We start from the raw sequence: 15195 nt of genomic DNA on the forward strand, positions 1-15195 counted from the left end.
CCTCCAGGCATTCATGCCTGACTTCTTTCTTATTGGGATGGACTGTTCTTGAGCTTGGAAGAGATTATTCTTTTTTATGGGTTAACACTGGTAGGCAGCTAAACACCACACAGCCACTTATGCAGTGGTAGTGAGAAAGCTCATAGTTCAAGATAAAGACAGTTTAATAGGTAAAGCAAAAGCTGTATGCACAAGCAAGGCAAAATAATGAAATCATTCACTAATAAACATTCAGGCACTAGGTGTTTCATCCTGCAGTAAAATAAAAGTGCTTCTTTCCAGCCCTCACAGTTTAATGGATACCTTGTGGAAAATACAGGCTTTAGAACATAAAGGTCAGCAGAGACTTTTCTTCAGGACAAAGAATCTGTATTTTGAATGATCCTTTTATCATTATTTGTCTTCTTCAGGCACAGCTAAAATGACCGGTGCAATAAAAATTTTGTCTTTTGGTCTCTGGATTCCCATTTGTCTCTGTTTATCCGTAAACTGTGCAGACCTTCAGAATGGATCCGACTAGCATTTTACCAATCAAAAATAGCTTCTCCCTTCCTCAAATATTTTTTCTCTCTCTCTTTTTTTTTTTTTTCCCTCCATTTTTCTTCTCTTCTGAGTTGTAGAATGAAAACTGGAGAAAGCAGTAACAAAATTTCTGTAAAAGAAAAATGCCACTGCTGCTCAAAGCCCCAAATCAAAATGTTAATAATATTTCTGAAACTGCTTTTCTGAAGAAATCATTTACATTTTCCATAGAGATTTTAGTGCAGAATGAACAGTGACAGCTAGGTGGGACTCTTTGTATGGCACAGCACTGCATACCTGACACTATTCAAGTGGTCTTTATTCTTGTTCTCTCTCTGCCACTTCCATTTACACGTCAGTGGTTTTCTTGGTTTGTTTGTTTGTTTTCTGTCCCAAGACAATGTCCAAATCCTACTCTGACAGTGTCCAAATAATTTTAGACCTTTGAAAGGTTTTAGTCCTTTCAACTCCATCTGCCTTTTTGCTTCCACAGACTGACCTACAGAGCTACTGTCATCACATCCTGTGATGTAGAAGTCATTGTGATCTCCAGTAGATGACTGGCACTCAACCATTTATTTTTTTTAATCAGCTTTTGAACTGATTTTACCAAAATGTAACTGAAACAGAAAAGTGAATTTAGATTCCCAAATCATGCCTACTTGAAGCCTTGTTTATAATCTTCTTTTTCTGCTGTTTCCAGAACAGTCTCTGTCATTTTACCCAAGACATCCCTTTGTGTTAGATTTCTGCCTTTTAAACATTTCATTTTTGTTTTTGTTTTTGTTTTGTTTTGTGTTTTTTTGTTTGTTTGTTTTGTGTTTGTTTTGTTTTGTTTTTTTTAAGGCTTATTCTTTTTCTAGACATTCCAGTTGTTCTACTTGTCATCCTAATGAGCTAGTGAAAATAACAAGATCTGGTCTCATTGTACCCTATATTTGTGGGCACTTAGAGTGTCCCTAGGGATTTCCTTTAGGTAAATGACAATCTTTTTTTCAATTGTTTTTTATTGCTCAATTTATTCTTGATGAGATGAACTTTTTTACTGCTTTGGGATACTTCTACCATCTTCTCTAAAGGTTAGCCAGCTTACCTGGGGAAAAATAATGTATTTATGATTCTGTGGCTAATCCAAAAATATGGATGTAAAATCCAGAGTGAGTCTAATTGCGCAGGATTTTTCTTATCTAAATCAGAACTCAGATTCATTTCAATTGAGCATGTTCATATAGTTTTTTGATGTTTCATATAGATTATGAATCCTGTAAGCCTTTCACTAAAGCACTATTTATCTGTCTATTAATTAAAGATAGGTCAAAAAATGCCATTTGTAAACAGAGGGTGCTTTTTACTTACACATAAGAATTTTTTTTTGACTGAAAGCAAGAAGAGGAAGAAGAAGAAGAAGAAGAAGAAGAAGAAGAAGAAGAAGAAGAAGAAGAAGAAGAAGAAGAAGAAGAAGAGTCATCCTTTATTTTTCACAAAAACTTTTGTTAAAATTTACTTGATTTCTGTCCTTTTTTTTTTTCTTTTCCTCATCACATTCTCTATTCATGCCTTGTCTTCTGCCTAGTTCTAGTTACATTCTGTTCTTCCGTTCTGTATCCATTTCTTCTATGTGTGTGTATCTTTCTGCTGGCATGTGCACATTCACAAACCACCCATCACTCACATGAATGTGTTTTCCCGTGGCTAACCTATGCAGTGTGCTTTTTCTGTGAAGTCCTATCTTGAGAAAAGAAGCCAGTGTGAGAACAGCTAGGTCCTTCCAAGAACAGTACAAGGTCCTCCCAAGATCTGAAGAGAGGGAGTTAACCTGCCAGGGAGATTTCAGGCAGTGATCACTTCTCAAGGGAGCAGAAAGCCAGAAAACTGCAATGAGCAAAGGATCTGAAGTATCGGTGGCTGGTGAGCAGTGTTAGTCTGTGTGGGCTGGAGTGAGTCTTTAAGGGGGCTTAGCTTGGATTTTGGGAAGGTGTGAGCCAGGAAGTGGGTACTCTGAAATGGTATGGGGAGCCAGTCTTTCATGCTTGGATCAAGGATGGCTTTTATTTTGCATCCTGAAACAAAGGCTTCATGTCATACAACAGGGAAAATAGGTGAAAACATTGCAGCCTCGAGTACACTGTTCATGTGATTTCTACTGCTGTATCCTTATGCATTTCTTGGCTTCCTGTCATTCGTATCTCAGTCACGTATTTCACTGACACTGAGTCTTACCTGTTGAGAAAGACTAGAGGCATCCTTAAGCCGTGAACTGGTTTAGAACTGATTTCATGTATAGTTGCCCTTCCTAATACAGCTGCAGTGACATTTTCCTCTTCATATAGGTGTCTGGTGGATACATACCTGTGAAGTGCAGCATGGAAAATATTCAGATGTGTGTTGCTTAAGAAAATCATCAATATTTAATTCCTACACAGTAATTCCTACACAGACACATTCAGTTAGCAGCGTCCAGAGACACAAAAGTTTTTTTTTCTTTTGTTTGCCATGGGATTTGGTTTATAATTATCCTTATAATATAACTCATGCTGAAGGAATTGAATTGGTCTTTTCTCTGTTATTTTTAAATATTACATACAACCAATCAGCAATTAAGCATTTTTTCTTTCTTTTACAGATTACAACAAAATCCTCTTTTTTCTGTCAGAACCAGAGCCAGGGCAACCAGGTTAGTCCGTCCCAGTAAATATTGTATAGCTTTATTATAAAGCTATATATATATAGTGAAGTTTTTTTGGCTTTCTCATCACATTGTGGATTACAGATATTCAAACAATCCCACTGTTTTGAAAATCTTACTGCAGACATTTACATTTGGAAACAAAAATCTTTTCTGGCTACTATAAAGGTAGCTCAGAGAGTTAATATCTGAAGTAGAAAAAAAAAAAAAAAACAACAAAGGAGGTAGAAATAATTTGAATAGCTTAAGGGATGGCTAGGGATGAGGAAGCATGAAAAAAGGACTACAGGAATACATTTTTAGACAGAAAAGAGGCTGAAAATTACATAAAAGCCTCCTGCGTCTAGGGTTGAGCAGTTCCAAATGGAAGTAATCAGCAAAGAATTATGTCTACTTTTTTACAGATAATCCCAATGCCATTTTGTCCCCAATTAGTGCTAGCTGCATCTCAGGAAGTTTATTCCTAACAAACACTTGGAAATGTAATGCCTCACAGAAACCTAACCTGAAGGAAAATGCTCAGTTCCTTCCCTTCCCTAGAGCAGTCTCTAGAAAACCAGGTGCTGGAGGAGCTGTAGGCAGGAATGACTCTACAAGAAGCTGTCTTCCGTCTTGCTTCCTTCCCATCCCATTATTCTCAGAAGAGCTGTTTGCACAAATCCCTTGTAACCCATATCAGTCATGACAGCTTATTTCTGTGGTAGGGGGGCAAAAACAAGTTCCCAATTCTGGTAGACCTGGGTCTGGAAGGGGATACCTGTGTACAGCCTCGCAGGAGATAAAGAGTATGATGGCTATCCTCATAGAAGTAGCCTGTTTGTTACTGTGGTGTAAAGTCCACTGGCAGTTATCCTGGATGCATTGCCTCGGACAACTTGCAATTATTAATACGACTCCCTCATGTCATGGGGCAGTGAAGAATCTGGAAGGAATCTTAGCAGGCAGACCATTTCCCACCTCCCACCTCCACTAGAGGTACTCACCATCATCTGGTGACCGGACAGTCCTTTTCCCAAAACACGAGAGCAGGTCCCGCTGTTCTGCGTAGAAGATAATTATGGCTGTGGCACAACAAACCCTTCAGCGAGGTGTTTAAAGTCTTCCTTTCAGCCTCAGTGTCCATAGAAGAGCTGGTGTCAACTCCATAGCAGTGACATGAATTTCATAGATGTAAGTGTTTGCCCACGGGTATCCGGAGTTGATTGGTCCCACCTCTCTCAGACTCCTGTTTTGAGATGCTCTCCCTACAAAGGAAGCTGGCATGAGTAATTTGGAGCAGACACCTGACTTTCAGACAGCTTCATTTGAATCAAAAGAATCCTCACCTGAGGAGCTCTATAGCCAGGTAGCATTCAAAGAACATCACTATCTATCTTTTATTCATGGAATAGGTAGAACACTGACTTTCATCTAAAACGACTACCTCAATGCTTTGCCATGGCGTTGTCACAGAATAATGTTATATCCCTATTCCCTACTGGTAATTAATACCATAGTATCTTATGGATTGTCTCTACAGCTGCAAAGATATTTAATAAACAAACAAGCAAAAACAACAACAAAAACATGACTTAGGATCCTCAGGTCCAGCTCTGAGTTACATTTGAGCCACTTCAGGCAAATAAAGCATGAATAGCTTGTGGCTTAAAATGGTTTGAAAGGGAAAATTGGCTTCTGTAATTATCTTCACAAGGAGCACAGTTTCCAGAAACCTCCCAGATTTATGAAGGATTATTTCAAAGAGTTTTACCAGAACTTATCACAACACCATAGCAGCTGGAAATATAAACGAATAAAAAATAACTTGTGAACATCGTTGCAGTGCATAGCAGTGTCTGAGATGTCAACTCTTGCTAACGGGTGATGGAGATCAGTAACTAAAATATTTATATCTAGAGGTGGACCTTTCCTGGCCTGGAAGCAGAGAGGCATACTTGTCTTATTTGTGATTTCTCCACAGCGGGGCCTTGTAGGCATTTCCTTGCTAACCTGCAAGTGTTGGAGATGACCCTGCTTAATCCCTGTTTTGTTGATGTTGTGATCCCTCTCTGTCACATCACCCTTGCCCTTTGTTCAACAACCCTGTCTGTCACTGGCTTCTGCCACTGGATAATTGCATGTCTTCAGCTGGACACAACTGGAGGCGACTGCGGGCCACAAGGTCTTCTAATTTCTCTCAAATCTTACTTGCACATAGAAAATAATTCAGAGAAGTATTCATTTTTCTTGAAGCCTGCTGCCCCATGCTGGACAAAATATTGCGGCTGTAGCCTTTTCCACTCTCCCAGACTGTACTTTCCGTATTCCTACTAACACATCCCACGAGAGGTTCAGCAGCATCCTGCTGCATTTTCTTTTTGTGAGCTAATGTCAACCTCCGAACCTCTAACACTCCTATAGCCAGCTGGCTACCTTTTTTTTTTTTTTTTTTTTTTTTTTTTTTTTTGTAATGGAGCATTTGTTTTTTCCCCTCAAAACATATCACTTGCCTCTGTGGCATTTCATCTTGTTGACCTCAGGCCATCTTTCCAATTTGTCAAGATAATTTTGAATTCTGATCCAGCCCTCCTGAGTGCCCCTTCCAGTTCAGTGTCACCTGCAAATGCTGTAAGTGCACTTTCCTCTCCATCTTCCTGATCATTAATGAAACAATTGAATAACATAAGGCTCAGGTCAGACCCCCATGGGAACCAATTTGCATCTCTTTCCACAAATGACAGTGAATCATCAATAACTATTCTGACTGTCTTCCGAAAAACAAACAGACTGTCCCCAGCCAGCTGTCTGTTTCCCTTAAGACAGTTCATCAGAGGGAGAGGTTCATTGTTTGTTAACAAGGAAGGTATGTGCAAGCATACTGAAACTGGTAGGTATTGCTTCCAGTGGCTGCCCTTATATGCTAGGCCAACTTCCCTGCCCTTGACAAATGCCTACAACCCGTGCTTGTCTCCTTTTCGTCCATCTAGTCCCAGATCCTGTTGTTCCTGGGAATGACATTGTGGTGATTATATCACAGCTCTCTAGGGTCTCTTTTCCCCCTATATGAATGTGGTTAATGTTGTGTTTCATTTTTCTGGAACTTCTCTCTTCCTCTAGTAGTTTTCAGAAAAGGTAATCTTTGCCTGGTTCCTTGAGCATTCAAGGGTGAATTTCTTCAGACTTGGCCAGCTTTCCCAATATTTTCATCCTGTTCTTTTCCTTAGTCTGTCCCATTTTTCTTGCTTTGTTATTGTTTGGTCACACTGGTTTGCAAACAGTAGAGCAAAGAAAATGTAGAATGTTGTATTAACCGTCATACACTCTCTTTCCCCATGAAGTAACAGACCTATAATTTACTTTGAATTGTTTTGTTGTACCTTAAGAACCTCTTGCTTTTTCAGGTGTCACATACCTATTCCTCCCTTTTTATATTCTGGTATGGCAGATTTTGAGTATCCGTGATAACAACTGGAGTGTGTCTGCACTTTTCTCCACAGCTGTGAGGATTTTCTTCTATGTAAAGGAAATTCTATGAAAACCATGCTACTCCTGAAGATGGGATACCAATAAAATTGCAGATGTGATGTGATACAATGCAAAACTGTGAGAAAATGGTTAGTAAATGCTACGTATTTTTGGTAGGGTTGTAAAGGAATGTCATAATAGGACAGATTTCTGAGGGGTGAAACTAGAATATCCCTTCACCGTTTTGCATTCACTTCATAGCTCACTTCACTTCACTGCATTACTTTCCCTGATAAGGATGTGGACTAGCATAATTGGGGAGTATGGAAAATAAATCAAGAGGACTTGGGGAATTTGGAGAAGATGCTTTTCTGATGTTCCTCTTCCAGCATCTTGTTTCTAGGCTACAAATTGAAGTCCAGCCAATTCACTAGGGATAATCACATCTTACTGCTCTCTAAAGACATCTTAAATGGCTTGATGGCATAGACATTTTATGTGTCTCTCTGTATGGTGATGTTAGAGGCTAACACCTATTGCAAACTGTGAAACTTCAAGCATGAGTTTTTAAGCAGAGTAATCTGAAACTTGAGGCAATTTAGGTTGCCATTTAAACCTTCGTGTCTCCTTTCTTAGAAGTTCCCCTCCAGTGGAATAAGCAGCTTGCAGTTCTGGGTACCCCTTCTATCTCCTCCAGCACTTCTCACCCTGACAGCTGGTGCATCTGCCTTCAGCAAGTTCCACACTATTTGTTTTGGTCCAGAGGGGCTAAAGAAGAATCATAGCCTGTAACTCCTAGCTGTTCCTGCTTGGTGGCTGGGCACATTTTTGCCCCTTCTGTAAGAGAAATAGGCAGCCTGTGTGATTCTCTGTCCTGACTTTGTCTTTGGGCGGTAGTTACTGCTCTCCTGCAATCATTTAGAGCAAGACCAAAGACAGAGTGAAGAGTAAAACTTCTTTTTTTTTTTGCCTTTTGCCAGCAGTACTCTTCTCTTCCTCCAGTCTACAGCCTGTCAGGGTTTGTGTTCATCCTTTTCTCCTCTTTTCTTTTTTCTGTTTCTCCTTCTCTTCCATTATTCTCATAGTAGCCATCAAGGCTTTATGCAGAGGAACTGCAGTACCACTAAATCCAAAGCAATCAAATGGAAAAGTACCAAAGAGGAAAAACTACAATATCATAACATAAACAAAAAGAAATTATTCTGGAAATGTTCTCTTTTCATTGTGTTGTTTATTCTTATAGTCCATGAATACAATTTTCATTCCCCAAGGACAAATCACCAAGTATACTTCAACAGTAAAAGAATAAATTTACAAATCAAGCATATTTCAGAATTAAAAAGTGCCCTGTCTTGTAGGTTAGGTACATGTGGCACTCTCAGAATCTCTTTAGCATCATACTAGAAGTGAGATGTTGTTATTAGAACAGTAAGTCCTGTTAGAGGAGGAGTATGGTTTCCAAGAGAAAACAAAACAAAACAATACTGTCCTCAGGAAATTGGGCTTACCTAAAATATGTTGTTTATAAAAAAAAAAAAAAATAAGGGAAAGCTGGAATCACTGTCCCTGGGGGTATTTAAGGAAAGTTTGGATTTGGTGCTTACAGACAAGATTTAGTGGGCGATATTGGTGGTAGGGGGATGGTTGGACCAGATGATCTTGGAGATCTCATCCAACCTTAATGACTCTATGATTCTACGACTCGAAACATTATTTTTAGCCTTTTTTTTTTTTTTTAGAAGATTTACTTTAATTCTAAAAGTTTTTTTTTTTTTTTTTAATAAACAAACAACAGTAACAACAACAACAACAAAACATGAAAGCTGTTTATTTCTTTGTCAGGATCCCCACACACCAAAAATGCAGCTAAAAATTGCCAGCCATTTTTCAACTTCAAGAATAGAAAAACGAAGGGGAATGGAATAGTCCTGCAATTCTGCCCTATCTGCCTCTGCAACTGAACTAATGAGAAGGGAGTCTTGCATATCTCTGTCTGTGTGCATGAAACAAACATAAGGAGAAACCCAGCATGTCCTTCTTGTTAACACTTTATCTTTCACACCAAACAGGTTACTTCTTTGTATGCAGTTTGGTACAGAGTTCAGATCATGCTAGGCAATTTAAGTGTAGCATGAGGAAGGCACTCCAGAGCACTGATGTGGTTAGGAAGTGATACAAATGGGTGGTGAGCAGAGAATATGGTGCTGCAGATGTCTCTTAGGAAAGATGATGAAGTGGCAGGACTCTGGAGACAGCTGTGGCTTGTGATGAAGGAAATCACAGTGATAAAATGCTGAGAAAGTGCTTGAAATACCAAGTTCTGAAGGGGGCAGGGCTAGAAGAACCAGCATTTCCTAGGGAATGTATTGACCTAGTCATGAAAACTTCATTAATTTTACAGCTGTTTATTTATTAGCCCTAATGAAATGCATCCATAAATAAGTAAAATTAAAAGGGAGTTTGGGAATGTCCTTAGGAAGATATTAACAAGAAGGTAATTAAACTACCTCTAACTCAATGCTGTGCTTCAGCTAACAGAAAAGAGAAAAAAAAAAAGCAAAAAAAAAAAAAGCTTCACATCCTTGGTCTGAATTGGGATGAAATGTATGCATTTTCAAGATGGAAGAATTTGAAAACTTCAGACATTTTAGGCATTCAGTTTTACAGCAGCACTGTTTACATTTCCTAATGTAAAACTGATTTCAAATGAAAAATGGATTTCTTTTTGTGCTAAATATTTTGTTTTGACAACATCTGAAAAATTTTCTGCCTTTTCTTGTGAAAGAAATGTTATTGAAAAATTCTTGACCACACGTAGTTAAAAAAAATAGTGAGACGACTTTCTTCTTCTCTTACATAACATCAAGTTAAAATATTATCCATGTATGTTGTCTTTGAACATTGTGTTCCTCCTGATGACATCACATAAATCACCATAACTCCCCCATTTCTTGATGGTGCAATAACGGCAAAAATGAGAGGTCAGGCAGGCAGTGTGTCAGCATCATCACATCAGGACGTAGCAAAGAGGCCTCTTATCCAGACAGCAGGGTTGGTCCAAGAGAGTGAAGTGTTGACACGACTTTAATCAGAGATTGATGCATAACACTGATAGCATAAAGAGGCTGTTATATATTGGATACACAGCTGAGTCTTGCTAACTCTTTGTGGTGAGAATTGATAAAAATTGTGTAAATTAACTTAGAATCATCAGTTTAATCTTAAATACTAATGGCAAGAGTAGGAAATAACTGAACACAGCTCTACAATCTTATCACCCCTTATTTTTTGGAAGTCAATGAAATGAAAGGTTTGAAAATGATCTTGGAGCAGGCTGACCCCTATGTAAAGTGTGCTGTGAATCACTGTGTCCAAGCTGATGTACCAGATGTAATGGAACAGCTGAAAAACTTTGCAAAAACTAACAAATTGTTTTCCTTTCTGTCACATCACTACTGTGTACTACTGTGTACTACTACCCCCATTCTCATATATAGGAGAAGGCAGGCTCTGGCCTTGGGATCATTTCCTCCATTGACATGGAGGTCTGGAGTTAACTTTTTGTGTTAATGGAGCTGCCTGCAAGCATCTCCTTTCCAGCAGAATTTAAATATTATTAAAAGAAAAAAATAAAATAATGAGTTGTTTTTTTTGTTTGTTTTTGTTTTGCTTATTTTTTAAAATTTTAAAATAATTCTTTATTGAAATTACTATCTGTATCTTTTTTTTTTTTTTTTTTTTCTTCTTCTGTCAGTTTTCAATGGGGAATTTCATTTTGCTGCAGCTTATAAGAAAAAGAAATTTCAGCTGGCAAGTTTCCTCACTAAAGAAGGCAGAGAAAAACCTCAGATGGAATGAAACATTTACCAAAATAAAGCTGAAATATTTACCAAAAGAACAAGAACACTGTTGCTGTTACTGAAATAATGCAACAGGCACATTCCCTTTCCCTATTCTTTCATCTCGTCAGAAAACTCAGAAGGGAATGAGAAGTATTGTGAGAGAATTCTCACTGCCTCTGAAAAGCTTCTTTCTACTTACTCCAAAATCCAGAAGATGCTTTCTTTCTAAAGTCAACATTGCAAATGAGTTCAGAGCATTCCAAAGATACTGTTATTTCTGGGATAAATCTCACAAAGTGAAAGGACCTACGCTGGGATTTAGTCTGTTGTGCTAAAACAAATTAACTGTGGCGATAAGACAACAAATAATTCATGTGCTCACCAGTTATGTATAAGGTTTTTGGGAATAGTGCGGGCCCTGGTTTGTTTTGGCAGAAGTAATGGGTTCTGAGGAGGAGATTTGTCATGGTTTAACCCAGCAGGCAGCAAAGCACCACACAGCTGTGCGCTCACTCCCCCTGCAATGCACACATCCCACCCTGCCACAACAGGGTGGGGGAGAGAACTGGAAAAAAAAGGGGTAAACACTCATGGGTTGAGATAAAGATAGTTTAATTGGGCAGAAGAGGAAGGGAAAAATAATGACAGTAATAATAGTGATGATAAAAGAATATTCTAAGCAAGTGTATGCAATTGCTGACTGATGCCCAGACAGATCCTGAGCAGTGCCCCAGCCTTGCACCACCCAGCCAATCCCCCACTTTATTGCTGAGCTTGACACAACAGGACATGGGACATCCCTCTGGCCAGCCTGTGCCAGCTGTCCTGGTTCTGTCCCTCCCAGCTCCTGGTGCACCCCCAGACTCATTGCTGGCAGGGCAACACCAGGAGATGAACAGTCCTTGGCTCTGTGCCAATACTGCTCTGCAACAACTAAAAGATATATAAACACAAACACAAATGTAATTCCCTTATTCTATGGACCATCCCTCTAAAAAGTCCACCGCGTTTGTTTAGTCCATGACTTCAGGCTCTATCTGTCAGAGCAGTCGTTCAGGGAGGAGAGGTGGTGTGTGGTGCATGCTGAAGCCAGTTCTCGTCCCCTCACAGCCGCACTTTGCTCGCTTCCACCAAATTTCCTGCAGCATTAATCTGGGTGGGTCTTAATGCGCTACCATCAATATGGCACGTAACAACCACAGTAGTGATAACGTAGTATCATATAGCAATTAACATCGTACAATTAAAATCCTTGGCTATTCACACCCAACATCAAGTCCCCTTGGGAAGTCCCCATAGGACTTCTCAATTCTTCTGCACTCAACAACAAGTGCACCCAAGTCCGTGAGCAAAAGCAATTCCATAGATGGGTTTGCTTTTCCTTGATGCAGGAATAGCCCAGACTGTCTTTCCCAGCATGTTTTTATGTGTAGTTTAGGAACTTTATCCCCTTCTACATTATGTAAAAGTTTTGACTGGGCCAGCTCAGTTGTCCAATCCCCTAGATCCAAAGACAACAACATCCAGCTTTAGAAAAGAAGGCTACATCTGCAAATGCCACAGGAGAGTTCAGGAAATGATTTCTTGGTGCCTACAGCTCTTCGTGTAGTTCTCTGACTTGTCCCCAGAAGCTGGCTGAAGGAAACCTGAAAGTCATTTGGGTCAATACCCAATTACCACAAGGTGACTTCTCTTGTCCCCCATTTCAGTCTCTACTTGGGACAGCACAAACAGTTGTACAGCGCTTCTCTGTCTGGAGAGAACACTCCAAGGCTTTGCTTCTTTTGCTTGGTATTATACACAGGATATGCCTTGGGACTGGAGGCTGGCAGACAGCCGATGCAGAAGCCTTGATGTTTTGGGCCTGCCATGCAGGAATCAGTGAATAATTACCCGTTGTTGCTTCTTGCCTGTATGAAAACTAACTCCGAGGGTGCAAAATGGACTCACCAGCTCAACCTTCTTCCCCGCTGGAAATGGGAAATGAAAGTAAGGCTACCCAGGTGTTTTTTCTCCAAGCCACTTCTTGCTCCCAGCTCTGCTTTAAGCAGATGCCTCTGCAGCCAGGAAGCCTGAAGTGAAGCAGTGGGAGACTTGGCATGACTTTGAACTGGGAAGCAGACATCCCACTTGGCCTGCAGTGCCCCTCTCAGGCAATGCAGGATCCCCGAGATGGTTTATTATGCTGCGCAGCTGAGATTTACAAGGATGAATATCTGATGGAGTCTTTTTGTGTGAACTAATGTGATTAATTCATTTGGTTTGCAACTAAGCCTGGCACGGGCCCTCTGGGACAGACATCTTAGAGAGCTCTTTCCTGTGAAATTCTGCAATGGTGAGTCACTGGGGAACCCAGCAAGAACTGATGCAGACAGCAGTTTCTTATATGCAGCTGTGTTTCCAGAATATTTTTGTTTAACTTTACTTTGATGTAGCAGGTTGCTTCTTTCTGTCGATTAATTTTTAGAAGAACTATACGGAGGGCTTAACCTGGAGAGCGCTTTTGGAAGCCTCATATCTGAGCAGTTCCACCTTGATCTAAGAACTGGAAGAAAATAGATGGGTTTGAAGGAAGAAGTACCCATGTAGATTACTGTCATAACCTCGGTGGATGGTGGATAGACTGACACCTGTACACATCCCTGGAAACAAAAGTCTCAGCAAAGAAGGAACTGGAAGGCTTCCTAAACTGAAGTGGAGATGATTAAGACCCTAAAGCCTGTCAGAGCACAGCCTGCAGAACCCCAAGATGTCTGACACTGTGCCTGCACCATGCTCTCAGCCCACTGCTGGTGGCAGCCACGTCTGTACTCAAAACACTTTGCTAGTACTTCTGTTGTGGGACTGTGCTCACAAATAAATCACAGCTGCAATACCCAACTCACTTTGCATGAGCTTAAACCAATTTCAGACCCAGGTCAGTGAGATTTTGCTCTCAATGGGAAACTTCACTCAGCCTAGCAGGGTGGGCACATCTGCAAAGCCCCCCTCAAGTTCTGCTTTTGAGCAGACAAATCCACAGATGTTTTATGCCATTTTTGTTTTTCAAATTGTATCAAAAAAATCTGTTTTCCTTAATTTATCAAGAACTCCATGTTTCCTGAGACCAAAGCAGATAACGGGTGGTTGCTCAGGGAAGGGACTTGCCTTATGCCACATCTTTACTTGTCTGTACTGAAACACGAGAGCAATACACTTCAGTGCTTCTGCTGGATCTGTCTTGTACATGTAATGCTGTAAGGGTCGAAGGATTAATTATATACTGTACAAGATGAACTAAGCAATGGATTTCCCATGAGTGTTTTCTAAGTACCCATTATTATAAAAGCTGGGTATTTTAAAATTATTTTTGCAATTTGATTTCCTGTACAGTTATTAATCTTTTTGCTCTGTACCATTATTAAAATAACTTGTAAAAACTGCACCCTTGCATCCAGCTTTTATCGTGATGTTGTTCATCCTTGTTAGTCAAAAAAGAGCAAATTAATGAATGGGCACACAGGATGTTAGCAAAATTCCTTAGCCCTGGGACCTGCATCAGAGAGCTCTGCATGAGAAGAAAGAAACTTCTGTTAGTAGCCTGTGCTAAACAAAGATTAATGAAATTGTTCTCCCTAGTTGTTAGCTGGGAAGGTCCACGCTCTGGCCCACTGCATAATCAGTATATGCCATTTGAGCAAACTGACAGGGAAAAAATGTAAACCTCGAAGCAAAAGAGGGATCTATACCAACTATTGCATTGAAAAGACAGAGCTGGTCCAACCCTGGTGCCTCACCCAGTCTCTAAAACTACAGTTGTGGTTTCAGCAATGGTAACAGCCCTGAAGAGTAAAAAGCAGGCTGAGAAGTTTTGGAGAAGCTGAGCCTTCCCTCTCCATACTTTGTAAGCCCTAGAAGTCCAACCTGTAATCTGTGCACACAGCAGTTTTCCCTGGTTTTTACTCCTGAAGTTTTGCTCTCACCTACATTTTGTTATTCCCTGTGCTGTGTGACCTCAGCCACCCTGCACACTCCGAACAGACCTTGCAGTTCTTCATTAAATCTGTGGCACCTGACCTTGACTTCCTGCCTCCTAAGAAAATTCCTCATGATTTTCTCCTACCGTTACCATCATCCTGTTCTTGCTCACTTGTCTACTGCTGATCTTGCAGGCTGTTTCCTTTTCCCTAGCATTTTAGTGCACCTTTTGCAACCTTTATTCCAACAGGAATTTTCTTTCCATTTCTCTTCCCTTCTTTCTTTCCGTTCAATAGGTTCACTTAAAATAAAGCAGATTTTTGTTTTGATTTGTTTTGCTTTCAGGACACAACGATTTATCATTGCCAGTGACTCAACACGAAACTTCTCTAAATCTCCCAAACTTTTCCAAACGCAGTTTACATAAAGACTGTGATATGCTGCATATGCAGGTTCCCTTCCTGGTGTTCCAAGACGGCTTGTCCTGATTATTTGAAGTTTCTCATCTGGGGACACCTGACTGCAGGGTCTTTATCTTGTAGAAGAACACAAAGCCCTTGCTCTCATCTTAGTTTCACTTCCAAGTATGTTATTATGAATCAGGAGAGTCTTGCAGATGCCTAGAAGGATCAATATCAACTAATATCAATATCAGAATTCATCGGACAAATTGTTTGTGAAAGCTCTTGTTTTGCATGAATGTGGCAAAACAAACTCACCTGCATCTTTGCAATATCCAAAGGG

General features: G+C 40.1%; 1 long non-coding RNA gene across 1 annotated transcript; it reads left to right on the top strand.

The window, feature by feature from the left end:
• Window positions 1–2154: 2154 nt before the first annotated feature.
• On the top strand, window positions 2155–13620 carry LOC140000711 (uncharacterized). The gene is made up of 3 exons (XR_011805872.1): window positions 2155–2430; window positions 3146–3196; window positions 10407–13620. It is a non-coding gene; the product is annotated as an uncharacterized lncRNA (long non-coding RNA).
• The last annotated feature ends 1575 nt before the right edge of the window (window positions 13621–15195 follow it).

The sequence above is a fragment of the Anas platyrhynchos genome, chromosome Z (assembly GCF_047663525.1).
Source record: "Anas platyrhynchos isolate ZD024472 breed Pekin duck chromosome Z, IASCAAS_PekinDuck_T2T, whole genome shotgun sequence".
Lineage (NCBI taxonomy): Eukaryota > Metazoa > Chordata > Aves > Anseriformes > Anatidae > Anas > Anas platyrhynchos.